The sequence below is a fragment of the Pan troglodytes genome, chromosome 17, assembly GCF_028858775.2.
Source record: "Pan troglodytes isolate AG18354 chromosome 17, NHGRI_mPanTro3-v2.0_pri, whole genome shotgun sequence".
Taxonomy (NCBI): domain Eukaryota; kingdom Metazoa; phylum Chordata; class Mammalia; order Primates; family Hominidae; genus Pan; species Pan troglodytes.
This window is the reverse complement of record NC_072415.2, coordinates 81806310-81819643: the sequence shown is the minus strand read 5'-3', so window position 1 is coordinate 81819643 and position 13334 is coordinate 81806310. Positions and strand designations below refer to the sequence as shown.

General features: G+C 36.4%; 2 long non-coding RNA genes across 2 annotated transcripts in view; one reads left to right on the top strand and one right to left on the bottom strand.

Moving 5' to 3' along the window:
* Positions 1-13334, top strand: part of LOC104003192 (uncharacterized) — a 58164-nt gene that overhangs the window by 15978 nt on the left and 28852 nt on the right. The window lies entirely within an intron of this gene.
* Positions 12033-13334, bottom strand: part of LOC134808627 (uncharacterized) — a 214320-nt gene continuing 213018 nt past the window's right edge. The window contains exon 3 of the long non-coding RNA XR_010151994.1: positions 12033-12180. This is a non-coding gene — a long non-coding RNA (uncharacterized LOC134808627). The remainder of the gene's footprint in view (positions 12181-13334) is intronic.

Below are 13334 nucleotides of genomic sequence, written 5' to 3'. Positions count from 1 at the left end.
TGTTGCTGTTGTCCTTACATCATTATGATTTCATGAAGCAAATTCTATAGGATGTTTTCCAGCTTCAGGTGTTCAAACAAATTGGTGGGTATGAGTTCTGACATGAGTTCATAATCCCTGGATTGCTGTTTCTTGTGCCCATTCTCCAGCTTTCTACTGTAGCAGCGAAAAGTTTCCAAAATGGGCTAGTATTGCTGCAGTGATTGACCTAGAGGGTAAGTCAACCGTCAGGCCATTACACTGATTTTGTAAGGTCTTGAATTCCTGTATTAAATATTTCACTAATTAAAATAACTAGATTGGGTTCCACTTCCTGTGCTGTTTCCTGACTGGTTAGGATAGGCAGTGCCTTTGCTGTGTCAGAACAGTGCACGACTCCTAAGTGTCCGTTGTGTCCACAAAGAGACAAGTAACTTAATCACAACCACATAGTTACTCAACTGTGGACATGCAATGAATAAAATAAAGGCTAGTTATGCCTTTTCTCAAATCTCATGTTGGTTTGTTTTAACACTATGCATCTATAGAAGATGGAAGTTATAAGAATTACACTGAATGATAATAAACAACATGTTTTATTCTGATTTCATAAGTTGAGGTGAGGTGTGATGAAAAAGGAGAAAAAGATTACATACCCCAGCTCCAAATGATAACCACATCTTAAGAGAATCTATTGTACTTTGGAAGCAGGACAATGAACAAGAAGTATTTAAAATATTATTTTTCCGCAGAACACAAATGAGCAACTGTCCTAATAAATGTCACATGGTCAAACTCAAAAGGAGTAATTTAAAATATTAAATTGAACTGCAGAATAACTTTGGCTTAAGATGAGCATTTAAATGTAGCCTTAGCTACAAAGAATCACTACATTAGTAACACTTTAAACTTAATTTGCAGCAAATATATAGGCCATCTGAAACTACTGTATTCTCGGTATTTTAGAGTTGTGTAGATTGAGATCAACAATAATCATGCCCAATGGAAAACTTAAACAATTTATAGCAAAGAAAATGAAGTTGAAACATAGATTTTTAGCAAGGCAATAGATTCTGATTAGCTAATGCATTTTTAAATGACCAAATATACCTAATGCTATAAGTAAATATATGATACCACTTCTTAAATCATACAAATCTAACTTTTATTTTGCATTACCGTAATCTGATGACCCAATGCTTCATTATGCAGTCAGAAAGGGAGAAAAGATTTAACTCAAAACTATAATGATTTCAGAAGCTAGACAGAATTATAACATAGTGAATGGCTGTAATTTTTCACTTAGATGTAATAAGAAGAAAATACATTAATAGGGAAATTCTAGAAAGGCTAAACTATCTGTATGATAAATCTGAGCAGTTACAATTGGATATGACCAAAGGATGAGCTGCATTTGAAGATGTCTGCATTGCTTGTTGCTCTTCCTGTGGTTTAATCATTCGGTATATTTTGTATATTCTGGATCAGGCACTGTGAAAAATCCAAGGGATAAAGCAATACAGTCAACAGAACACAGTCTTCATAGAATCCATAATCTTACCAGGGATTCAGTCATATGTAGCTAAACATAATTGGATGTTATACATGATGTATTTGCATTTGAACCCTAGGGGAAGTACAGGTCTATTCTGCCAGGTCAACCAAGTAAACTACACAGAGGAAGACACATTCAACTGGGAAGTATCTTAGCCTCTGTCCTTTATTTCCCCACTATCCCCTGGACAATGCTATCATAGCACATGTAACACTTTCTTTCACATGTAGTAAAATAACCAGGAACAGTCCAGATTGCACAGTGGTTGAAAGTGTATAAAGTGGCTTCAAACTTTTGAGATAAAAATCTCAGCCTTCCTGTTTACTTGCATGGGCAACCCACTTACCTTCTTTGCATTCAGGGAATTGGCATCCGTTTTAGGAAAATTAATCAAACTTCACTGAGTAGCCTAAATTGGAACATTAGTTAATTGTCATTTATGAGAGATTTCATTCTGGAGTTGAAGACTGCAATTATCCCTGCTACACAATGATTATATGTAAATATCAAGGATGTTTTCTTAAATGCAGTCCTATCTTGTTAAATATTAGGACATATACCTAAACCCAAATGTTACCTAAATAAAATTAATCATGTGTGTGTCGCTATGCTCATAATCTGAATAATGGTAAATATATGCCAATATATCCAATTATTAGTATCATTATTATATTGTTTTATATTAAAGGTCATCTGATACTGTGGGGATATCATAGATATAGTCATTCATTATATATTCATTTGTACAATATTGATTAAATTCAATCTTTGCCAAGCACTTGATTGATGACTTTTGGAAATTTGGCAAAATGGTGATCTGCTCACTCAGAAAAGAATGTGTATCCCACTCTTCTGGGGAAAGTGTTCTCAGAATGTTAAACATTTTAAGTTGAACGTGTTGTTCAAACCTGCTATGCCCTTACAGATTGATTGTCAACCTACTTTTATCAATTATGCGGAGAAGGTGTTAAAAATCTGTGACTATACTTATGAACGAGTCAATTTTTCCATATATTTCTGTAAGTTTATTTTATGTGTTCAAAAGCTTTGTTATTAGGTGTGTAAATATTTGGAATGATTATATCCTATTGATGAATTAATTCTTAATAATTCTGAAAATGCCCTCTTTATCTTTGGTAAGAAATAAAATCTATTTAGTTTGTTATTAATATGATCACTACAGAATTCTTTTGCTTGGTAATAGCATGGTATTTTTCTTATCCATTTACTTTTAACTATGTATTCACATTGAAAGTAGAATTTTTGTTTGTTTGCTTTTGTTTTTGTTTTGGCAGCATATATTCTGTATATAATTGACAATATATGATGTGTTTATTCTATCTAGTATCTAGTATAAATTGTGCCTACAGTTAATGTGATTACTATTGCAATTGATGTTGATTAGAACAGGTTAATGTATTTAAAGAGATAAAGGAGAAAAATACATTTACTCCTATATTTACAATCTAAGATGCTTTTCATCCTTTGTGAAAAGCAAGATTTGCATTAAGTATTGTTTTTCTTCTTCTTGGAAGGGGTCTTTCATTGTAATTATAACACAAGTCTCCGGAAATGAATTGATTTAGCTTTGGCATACACAAGAAAAACTTTATTTTGATTTTGTTTTTGAAATACAGATATTTCTAATTTGAGGGTTTTGTTGCTGCTGTAACTTAAATTACCGCTGTTCGGCAGTGCCTTAAAGATGATAATCTACTGTCTTTCAGGTTGAATTGTTTCAAATAGAAAATGCTCTCATTCTGATTTTTGTATATAATGTTTTCTCTCTGGACACTTTAATCTTGCTCTATCATAGTTTTCATGCAATTTGATTATGATATGTGTTTTGGAGTAGTTTTACTCATATTGTGGGTATGTTTCATTGAGCTGTTTTGTTCTGAGCGTTCATATTATCCATTAAATTTGAAAAACATTCAGCTATTTTTTTCGGTATTTTCTTTACTGTATTCCCTTCTTCCTTCTCTTGTGTGGGCTCTAATTTCACGTATATTTGGCCACTTAAAATTGTCTCATACTGTAATCATGCTCTGTTACTCTTCTGTTGTGATTGTTATGGTAATCTTTCTGTCATTTTTTCTTGCTGGATTTTTTTCATCTTTTTAAAATATTTATTTATATTACTCTCTCTTCAAGGTCACTACTTTCTTCTGCAGTGTTGGATTTGCTGATAATCTCGTATGGTGCATTTTTTGTCTCAGCCTTTGTAGTGTTTGTCTCTAGAAGTTATATTTTGTCTTCATATATTTTATCTGTCTTTTTAAACATAAGTGATGAATTTATAATAGTTTCTACATCCTGGTTTACTAATTCTATCATCCGTGTCATTTAAGTTGTGTCTCTATTTACTATTTGTGTCCTTACTGTGGATTGTATTCTCCTGCTTCTTAAAATGTCTGGTAATCCATAATATCCTTCTTACTATTCTTGGTACTCATAATCCTGTGTATTACATTTTCTAGTCTTGTTATAGTGATACAAGCTATCCCTGGCCCCTTGCAAACTTTAGGGATTGTTACTGCTCATCCTTTTCAGTAGTTATTTTCTGACCCTTCACATGTACAGGCATTGATTTTTTTTCAGCTGAAGACTCAAAAGCTAGCACATGTGTTCTCTCCTCCCTCACCATCCTCCTCTCTTTGTGCACAGTTCTCTCCTATTTGGTACTCTTTTCTGTAAACTGTAGCCATCATGGCTTCTCTAGACCAACAGCTTCGTCTCCTCAGCTAAGAGAGACCAGAGTTCTTCCCTAGGCAATGGCCTGGAAACTTGCTCAGGGCAGTTAGTAGGGCAATGGTAGAAGTCACCATTTTGGAAACTATTTCTCAGGAATTGCTCTCCTATAATGCTTGACATCCAAAGTCTGGACCACATTTTTTTATATATATACTTTTGTTATTATGATTATTTTAGTAGTTTCAGTAGAAGGGTAAATCTGCTATATGTTAACGGATCCTGTCAGAAATCAAACATTTTATTCTTTTTGTATTTGTCTTTTAAAATAATTTGGGGGAACATTGCAGACTATAAATTAATAGGATGAGAAAATTTTGACAGAAAAACAAATATGAGGTTACATATAAGAGTAATAACTAGAGAGAACATGCTATACATGCTGCAGTCATTTCGCCTTATTGAGAGGGTAGAATAAAGAATTTAATGATATCATTGGTTCTCCCCTTTCGCTTGCCTTATTCTTTTTATTCTCTCTGGTTTACCTTAAATTTAACTCTTTAATAAGATAATCAGACATAGACCTTTGTCCCAGGTTTTATTTCTGGGAAACTAAAACTAAGATATTTAGTGACACATTGTTGCTCACTGTATTAGTCAGGGTTCTCTCGAGAAACAGAACTAATAGGATAGATGCATACAAAAGGGAGTTTATTAAGGAGTATTCACTCACACGATCACAAGGTGAAGTCCCACGATAGGCTGTCTGCAAGGTGAGGAGCAAGGAAGCCAATCTGAATCTCAAAATCTCAAAAGCAGAGAAGCATACAGTGCAGGCTTCAGTCTGTGGCTGAAGGCCCGAGAGCACCTGGAAAATTACTGGTTTAAGTCCAAGAGTCTAAAAGCTAAAGAACTTGGAGTCTGATGTTCCAGGGCAGGACGCATCCAGCACAGGAGGAAGGTGCAGGCCAGAAGACTCAGCAAGTCTAGTACTTCCAACTTCTTCTGCCTGCTTAATTCTAGCTGCGCTGGCAGGTGATTAGATGGTGCTCACCCACATTAATAAAGGTGGGTCTGCCTCTCCCAGTCCACTGACTCAACTGTTACTATTCTTTGGCAACACCCTCACAGACACACCTAACAATGACAATTTGCCTTCTTCAACCAAATCGAGTTGACATTCAATATTAACAATCACAAGTCCACCCCTTGTCAATTTGAACCCATACACATCTCCTGAGATCATACATAATCTTCAAATAAAGGCAAAAGTAAGGTAACAATTATACCCAATATAATACAACTATCATTTGTATAACCAGAAAAGCACCAATCCCCACCCAACCCAAATGCTATTACATAAAGTTAACAATACTTAAATGCTGATATGAAGTCAATAAATCTATGTCATATGATAAAGGAAAACGGAAATGAAGATATTTTCTTAGTACAAGTGTATACATGCACAAATATGTTTTTAAAAAAAGGAGGAGGAAATATTCATGACAATTACAGTCCCATTTCTGCAACTGGGCACAAGGTTGTAGCTGGTATTGATGACTACCTTCTTCTACTACCCACTCTGTATTGCCTTTGGCTTCAGCAAGCACCTCAGCAGGTCGTGTTTTTTTTTTTTTTTCTCTTTTCCTGGTGGAGTAACCCAAACCTTCATTCCTGAAAGGTCTGGACCATTTTTAGTCCTTCCTGGACTGGGTTGTTGTAGTTTCCCATTGACTTTAATGACAGGGCATGGGAATAATAAGAGATGCCCTAAGAGATCTCCCGTATTCCATACATACTCTCCCTTACCTCTGTTGTGGAGTAGTAAACTGACTTCATCTTGATAGTCCAGGTCAATCGCCCCAGCCAGCACTGTAACGCCCTTCTTAGCCTGTTGACTTGAGTAGGAGGAGCTCAAAGTGTCCAGGTGGCAATCTTAACCTCCAGTTTAATGGAATCTTTGTTGTGTCTCCTGGCGGCAGCATTCTTCCCTCTGGAACTAAGGCCTCTAGGCCAGCAGAAGGTAACGCTGAAGGAAGAGGAAGCAAAAATTTTGCTAGTGGGTCACTGGGGTGATGGTGAGGGGTGCCACTTCCACTTCCACCCCTTGATTCCTGGACCCATGAGTCCTGGCTGTGGGAGAAACAGTACCTGAAAATTTGAGACAAGTCTAAGTTAATTTAGAAATTTTATTTGGCCAAGGTTGAGGACGCACCCATGATACAGTCTCAGGAAGTCCTGAGGACATGTGCCCGAGGTGGGTGTGGCACAGCTTAGTTTTATACATTTTTGGGAGACATGAGACATCAATCAATGTAAGTAAGAAGTACATTGGTTCTGTCTGGAAAGGCAGGACAACTTGAAGCAAAGGCAGGAAGGCTCAGGGAGGGAGCTTCCAGGTCACGTTTAGGTGATACATAAATGGTTACATTTTTTTTTTTTTTTTAAGTTTCTGATTAGCCTTTCCAAAGGAGGCAAATCAGATATGCATCTATCTCAGTGAGCAGAGGGATAACTGAGTAGAATGGGAGGCAGCGTTGGCCTAAGCAGTTTCAGCTTGAGTTTTCCTTAGTGATATTGGGGTCCCAAGATAATTTCCTTTCACATATTGAATGCTGATTCAGAGCATACACAGCCTCCTGGAGAACTGTGCCCCAGCCCTGAAAAGGCAATGCTCTCTGGAATACCGTGGCGGTGGATAAGGCATTCTGTGAGTGATAACGCATCCCTTATGTGATAAGACATTAGTCTTGGAAGAAGCATTGAGTGCAGGATAGGCAAACCCATATCCGGAGGAAGTGTCTACTCCAGTGAGGACAAACCATTGCCCTTTCCATGATGGAAGAGGCCCAATATAATCAACCTGCCACCAAGTAGCTGGCTGGTCACCCTGAGGAATGGTGTCAAATGAGGGCTCATTGTTGATCTCTGCTACTGGCAACTTGAGCATTCAGTGGTGGCAGTAGCCAGGTCATCCTTGGTGAGTGGAAGTCCATGCTGCTAAGCCCATGTGTAATCTCCATCCTGACACCATGGCCACTTTGTTCATGGACCCATTGGGTGATGACAAGAGTGACTGGGAAAGAAAGCTGAGTGGCGTCCACAGAAAGAGTAATCCTATCTACTTGATTGTTAAATTCCTCTTCTGCTGAAGTTGCCCTTTGGTGAGCATTCACATGAAATACAAATATCTTCAGTTTTTGACCACTCAAGGAGGTCTCTCCACATACCCCTTCTCCAAATTTCTTTGTCACCAATTTTCCAATCATGCTCCTTCCAAGACCCTGACCATCCAGCCATACCATTGGCTACAGCCAATGAATCAGTAGGTAATCGCACAGCTGACCATTTCTCCTTCAATGCAAAGTGCATGACCAGGTGCATTGCTCAATGTTCTGCCCACTGGGAAGATTTCCCTTCACTCTTCTCCTTCGGGGATGTCCTAGAAAGGGGCTGTAGTGCTGCAGTTGTCCATTTTCGAGTGGTACCTGCATATCGTGTGGAACCATCTGTGAACCAGACCCTTGTCTTCCCTTCCTCTGTCAACTAATCATAGGGAACTCCCCATGAAGCCCTCAGTGCAGGCTGGGGTAGAGAAGGCAGGGTGGCAGGAGTGGAGACCATGGGCATTTGAGCCACTTCCTCATGTAACTTACTTATGCCTTCAGGACCTGCTTGAGCCTGATCATGTATATACCACTTCCATTTGACCATGAAATGCTGCTGTGCATGCTCAACTTTATGGCTAGATGGGTCAGAAAGCACCAGTTCATGATAGGCAGTTCAGGTTGCATGGTGACTTGATGACCCATAGTCAAACGTTCAGTTTCTACAAAAGCCCAGTAACAAACCAAGAGCTGTCTCTCAAAAGTAGAGTAGTTATCTGCAGAAGATGACAGCGTCTTGCTCCAAAATCCTAGAGGCCTTAGCTGTGATTCACCTATGGGCAGCTGCCAAAGGCTCCAAACAGTATCCCTATCTGCTGCTGACACCTCAAGCACCATTGGATCTGCTAGGTCATATGGCCCAAGTGGCAGAGCAGCTTGCACAGCAGTCTGGACCTATTGCAGAGCTTTCTCCTGTTCTGGACCCTACTCAAAACTGGCAGCCTTTCCGGTCACTCAGTAAATGGGCTGGAGCACCCTCCCTTATTATTTTTTTTCATGATGGCTTTATTGGCAGAGTAAAAAATAATTAATTCTGTATTTCTATTTTCTAAATCTTCAGTCAGTTGCAGCAACCCATGGGTAAGGGATAGTGAGATAGCAAAAACCATAATAAAATAACGCCATAACAGTATGTAAAATAAAACTATGGAGGAATAACATATGAAAGTAACAATAATGAATATCCAAGTATAGTAAACAGCACTTAGTTCATTTATTAAAAGTAGAGGTGATATGATTTGGCTGTGTCCCCACCCAAATCTCATCTTGAATTTTAGCTCCCATAATGCCCATCTGTTGTGGGAGGGACCCAGTATGAGATAACTGAATCATGGGGCATGGGATGTTTCCCCCATAATCCTCTCATAGTAGTGAATATGTCTTATGAGATCTGATCATTTTATAAGTGAAAACTTCCTTCACTTGGTTCTCATTCTTTCTTTGCCAGCTGCCATGTAAAATGTGCCTTTGCTCTTCCTTCATTGCCTGCCATGATAGTGAGGCCTCCCCAGCCAAATGAAACTGTGACTCCATTAAAAATATTTCCTTTATAAATTATCCGGTCTCAGGTATGTTTATCAGCAATGTGAAAATGAACTAATACAAGACGGCTATAGGAAAGAGAAGCAATTATGCCTCAATCATTCCACTGCAGATTAGCTCAGAGTTTGTAAAAGCATAAGTTTTTTTAAAAAATAGTATTAAAATTTGCTTCGAAATTGTAAAATATTTATATGTAAATATTGAATCCTCTTTGAAAACTACTCAGCTACCCTAAATTACATTAATAAAGTTCTTTGTTTATTTTTCAATTTACAAAGTAACATACCATATTGAAATAGGCAATGCCAGAGTAAATATTTATTTTATTCAACAAAGTTATAATAGAAATAAAGAAGTTAACCAGGATATATTTTGAATTGTTCTTATCATTAAGTGAAAAAATGTATACTAAAGAATTTTAATCTGTTTTGAAAATGCCATCTATATGTTTTACCAGTTTGCTCTTATCCTTTCTTTTTCTTTTTTTTTTTTTTGGGGGGGGGGACAGAGTCTCCCTGTTGCCGAGGCTGGAAAGCAGCAGTTGCGCGATCTTGGCTCACTGCAGACTCCGCCCCCCGGGTTCATGCCATTCTCCTGCCTCAGCCTCCCGAGTAGCTGGGACTACAGGCGCCCGCCACCTCGCCTGGCTAATCCGCCTGCCTCGGCCTCCCAAAGTGCTGGGATTACAGGCGTGAGCCACTGTGCCCGGCCCAGTTTGCTCTTTTCAAAATGACATTGTGAACGTAAGTAAGAAAACATAATAATTTCTGGATAGGTGATAACTAATTTTAGGAATCCAGTAAAACTGGTGTGAGAAGAAAGACCTAGGGCTGAGTAATAAGATTCAAACAAGTTTGGTAAAAGAAATGTTACAGATAAGACTCAACCAAAATTTGTTTCATAGGACACCATTCTTCTGAAAGAATTTCAAAGAAAACTGAGTTTGAGAAATCAGGTACACTGTTTTTGGATATTCATAGTTAACATTTTATACATGTTTATAGCAGCACAATTCACAATTGCAAAAATGTGGACCTGACACAAATGCCCATCAATCAACCAGTGGATAAATAAACTGTGGTATGTGTATACAATGGAATACTACTCAGCCATAGAAAGGAATGAACTAATGGCATTTGCAGCAACCTGGATGAGATTGGAGGCTATTATTCTAAGTGAAGTAACTCAGGAATGGAAAACCAAACACCGTATGTTCTCACTCATAAGTGGAAGCTAAGCTGTGAGGATGTAAAGGCAAAAGAATGACACAATGGACTATGGGGACTCAGGAGGAAAGGGTGGGAAGGGGGCGAGGGATAAAAGACTGCGAATTGAGTGCAGTGTATACTGCTCGGGTGATGGGTGCACCAAAAGCTCACAAGTCACCACTAAAGAATTTATTAATGTAACCAAACACCACCTGTTCCCCAATAACCTATGGAAATAGAAAAATTTTTTAAAAAACAGAATAAACTGTCAGACTTTTGAGGAGAAAGACAACTGTATATGTTTGTTTAAACCAATGTTGTCTAAACAATGGCAACTGTTCATGGCTAAAGAATATGTACTACAAAATTGCGGCATTTGGATTCCAGTCAAAGAGAAATCTATAACATGTCATGTGTCATTCTCTCTTCTTGGTCTTGAGCCAGTAAACATAGTCTATTATTTTTTTCTACATATTGTTACATAGAGCTTGGGTTCTGACTGGCTTTAACTGATTCACCAGCATTTAGTATAGTACCTCATATATCATAGGTGCTTGATAAAGATCTGCTAGATAGTTCTGCTACATAGTATTTTCAAATTTTAACATTCGCTAGTTTCTGTTTTCCTGTTTTGTCTTATGTTCTCCTGCATACAAAGATAGGAGATTAAATGATTGAAAAACAAAGGCAAAAGAACCAACTTATTCCAATGTATTTTTCATTGACTTATTTTTTCTCCCCAAAAGTATAGTGTAGCCTTTAATAACACAGGTTGGAACTGTGTGGACACAATCATAGGATTTTTTTCAATAAATGAATTGGAATATTTTGTGGGGATTTAGAATAATTTGAAAAACTTACAGATAAACTATGTGGCCAAGAAATATTGAGAAAATTATGAAAAATTTAGATATGTCATGAATGCATAAAATATATGTAGATAAAGTCTATTATTGAATTTATTGCCAAAAACTATAAACAAATCTACTGTAAATAGTAAAAATTTATCAAAATGTATGCACACACAGGCTGTACATAACAGCCAAGTTATGTACAGCCTTGACTGTACGTTAACAGTCAAGAGAAAGGTAAATAAATGTAAAGATGCAGCATTAATTATAACTGCATGAAATTAACTGCAGTCAACACAGTACTACTAAAATAATTTTGTAGCCATCTCCTGCTGCTATTGCGGTAAGCTCAAGTGTGAGTATCTGCTTAAAACGCCTTTCATGCTGATCACCTCCGTGTGAGCACTTGTCTCTCCAGTAAATTGCACATCACAGTAAAAAGTGCTCTCTCGAGCTTCTTGTGTATTTTTCACCGTGTTTCGTGCAATACCATAAACCTTGAATAACATCTTGGGACCCATACAAAGCACTATTGGTGCTGAAAGTGCTCCCACGAAGCAGAGAAAAGTCATGACATTACAAAAAAAGTAGAATTGCTTAATATGTACCATAGATTGAGATGTGTAGCTGTAATTGCTTGCCATTTCAGACAGACGAATCTTCTTGTAAACAGAGGATATAAATGTACAGTATCAATAAATGCAGTACAGTAAATGTATTTTTTCTTCCTTTTGATTTTCTTGATAACATTTTATTTTCTGTAGCTTAATTTATTGTAAGAATACACTATATAACATATTTTTCAATAAATATAATACTGGAGTAGGAATGTGGTTTTAAAATCTAGGTCAATAAATTTCTGGGTAGGAATTTTTAGGTAAGTTACATAAATAATGAATTTCAACTTTGTCTTATGTTAAATGGATACATAATACTTGTGCTAACATTTCAAAGACAGTTTTCAAAGTTTTTTATTAGAAATGCTTTAAAAATATCAAATGTTACATGAAAAATATGCTAAGCACCTTGAAAGCTGCTAATTTGTAAGCTTAAGTATATTCAGGTATTAGGTAAAAGCATCAAGAAAATTACGATGAGTGTCTACCTAATTACAAAATAGGAATACTAGCTTAAATTATCTGGTTAATTATGAAAATCGTTGTTTCTTGAGTCCTTGGCTGTTTTACCTAAATGGAGGTAAAAATAAGAAAACAATAGGTAAATTGCAATGATCTCTATAAAATAATGATTTATTATCAGCATGAGCTTTAGAAATCAGATTCATTAGCATGTCCTATCTGGAATTGAGCTGATTTCTATTTCAGTTACCATAAGCCCCACTAGGAAAACTGGATTTACTTCTACTCATTGCTCTTCCAACTTCACATAATACCAACTCTGCCTAAAGCACTAATGAATACTGCAGCTGCTGTTTCTTGCCTTCTGGATTCAGGAAAATCATGAAAGAATAACTCAGAGAAATTAATTTTTCTTAGCCCTACTTTTTTGGAACTGATAAACTAAAGAATACATAGTTATAGAAAACAATAACCATTTTATATTTAGAGAGCACAAACCCTCTAGCAGGCTTCTCAATCCCTTTGGTAATTGGAGTGGCATAATGTACTGTCTATTTAAATTTACCTCTTGTGTATTATACGTTTTTTTCAAGGAATGAGTTTATTTGCTGAGAGGGACATGGGATGTGAACAAGTGTGTTGCTTTACGTTCTTTAGTGCAGCAAACAAATTGTCTTCATTTATACTATCAATATATTTTTTACTGTCAGAAATGCAATGTTGAAAATAAAAGAAACATTTATTGACCATCTACTATGTTTCCAACAGTGTTTGTTTTTCTATGTAAAATCTCATTTAGTGCTCTCACTGACCACTCTTATGTGTTAAAAAAATATGATTTTATTATTCGTATGAGAAAATAGAGATTCAGAAAGGCTACATAATTTGTTTCAGATCACAGAAAGTAAATTTATTCAAGAGTATGCATTGTCAATTGGGAATTTAAATCTAATTGTTTAAAAGTATAAAACTCATGCTATTTCTGATAAAGCATTCCTGCATTTGATTATCTTTATTAGGTAAAATTAAAATGGTACTATTATTTTACATTTTCATAAAACGGATGAAAATAATAGGCTTATGATTTAATTCATCTCAATCATTTGATTTTAAAAAGCTAAAATCAGAATGTTGAGCACTCATTTTTCAGAAATTTGCACTTAATAGGCAAAGGAGCATTTTAAACTTTAAATTATTTAAATTCAGATAATTAAAATATTTAAGATGTTTTAGTGTCTAATTGCTGAATAAAGCAGTCAGCT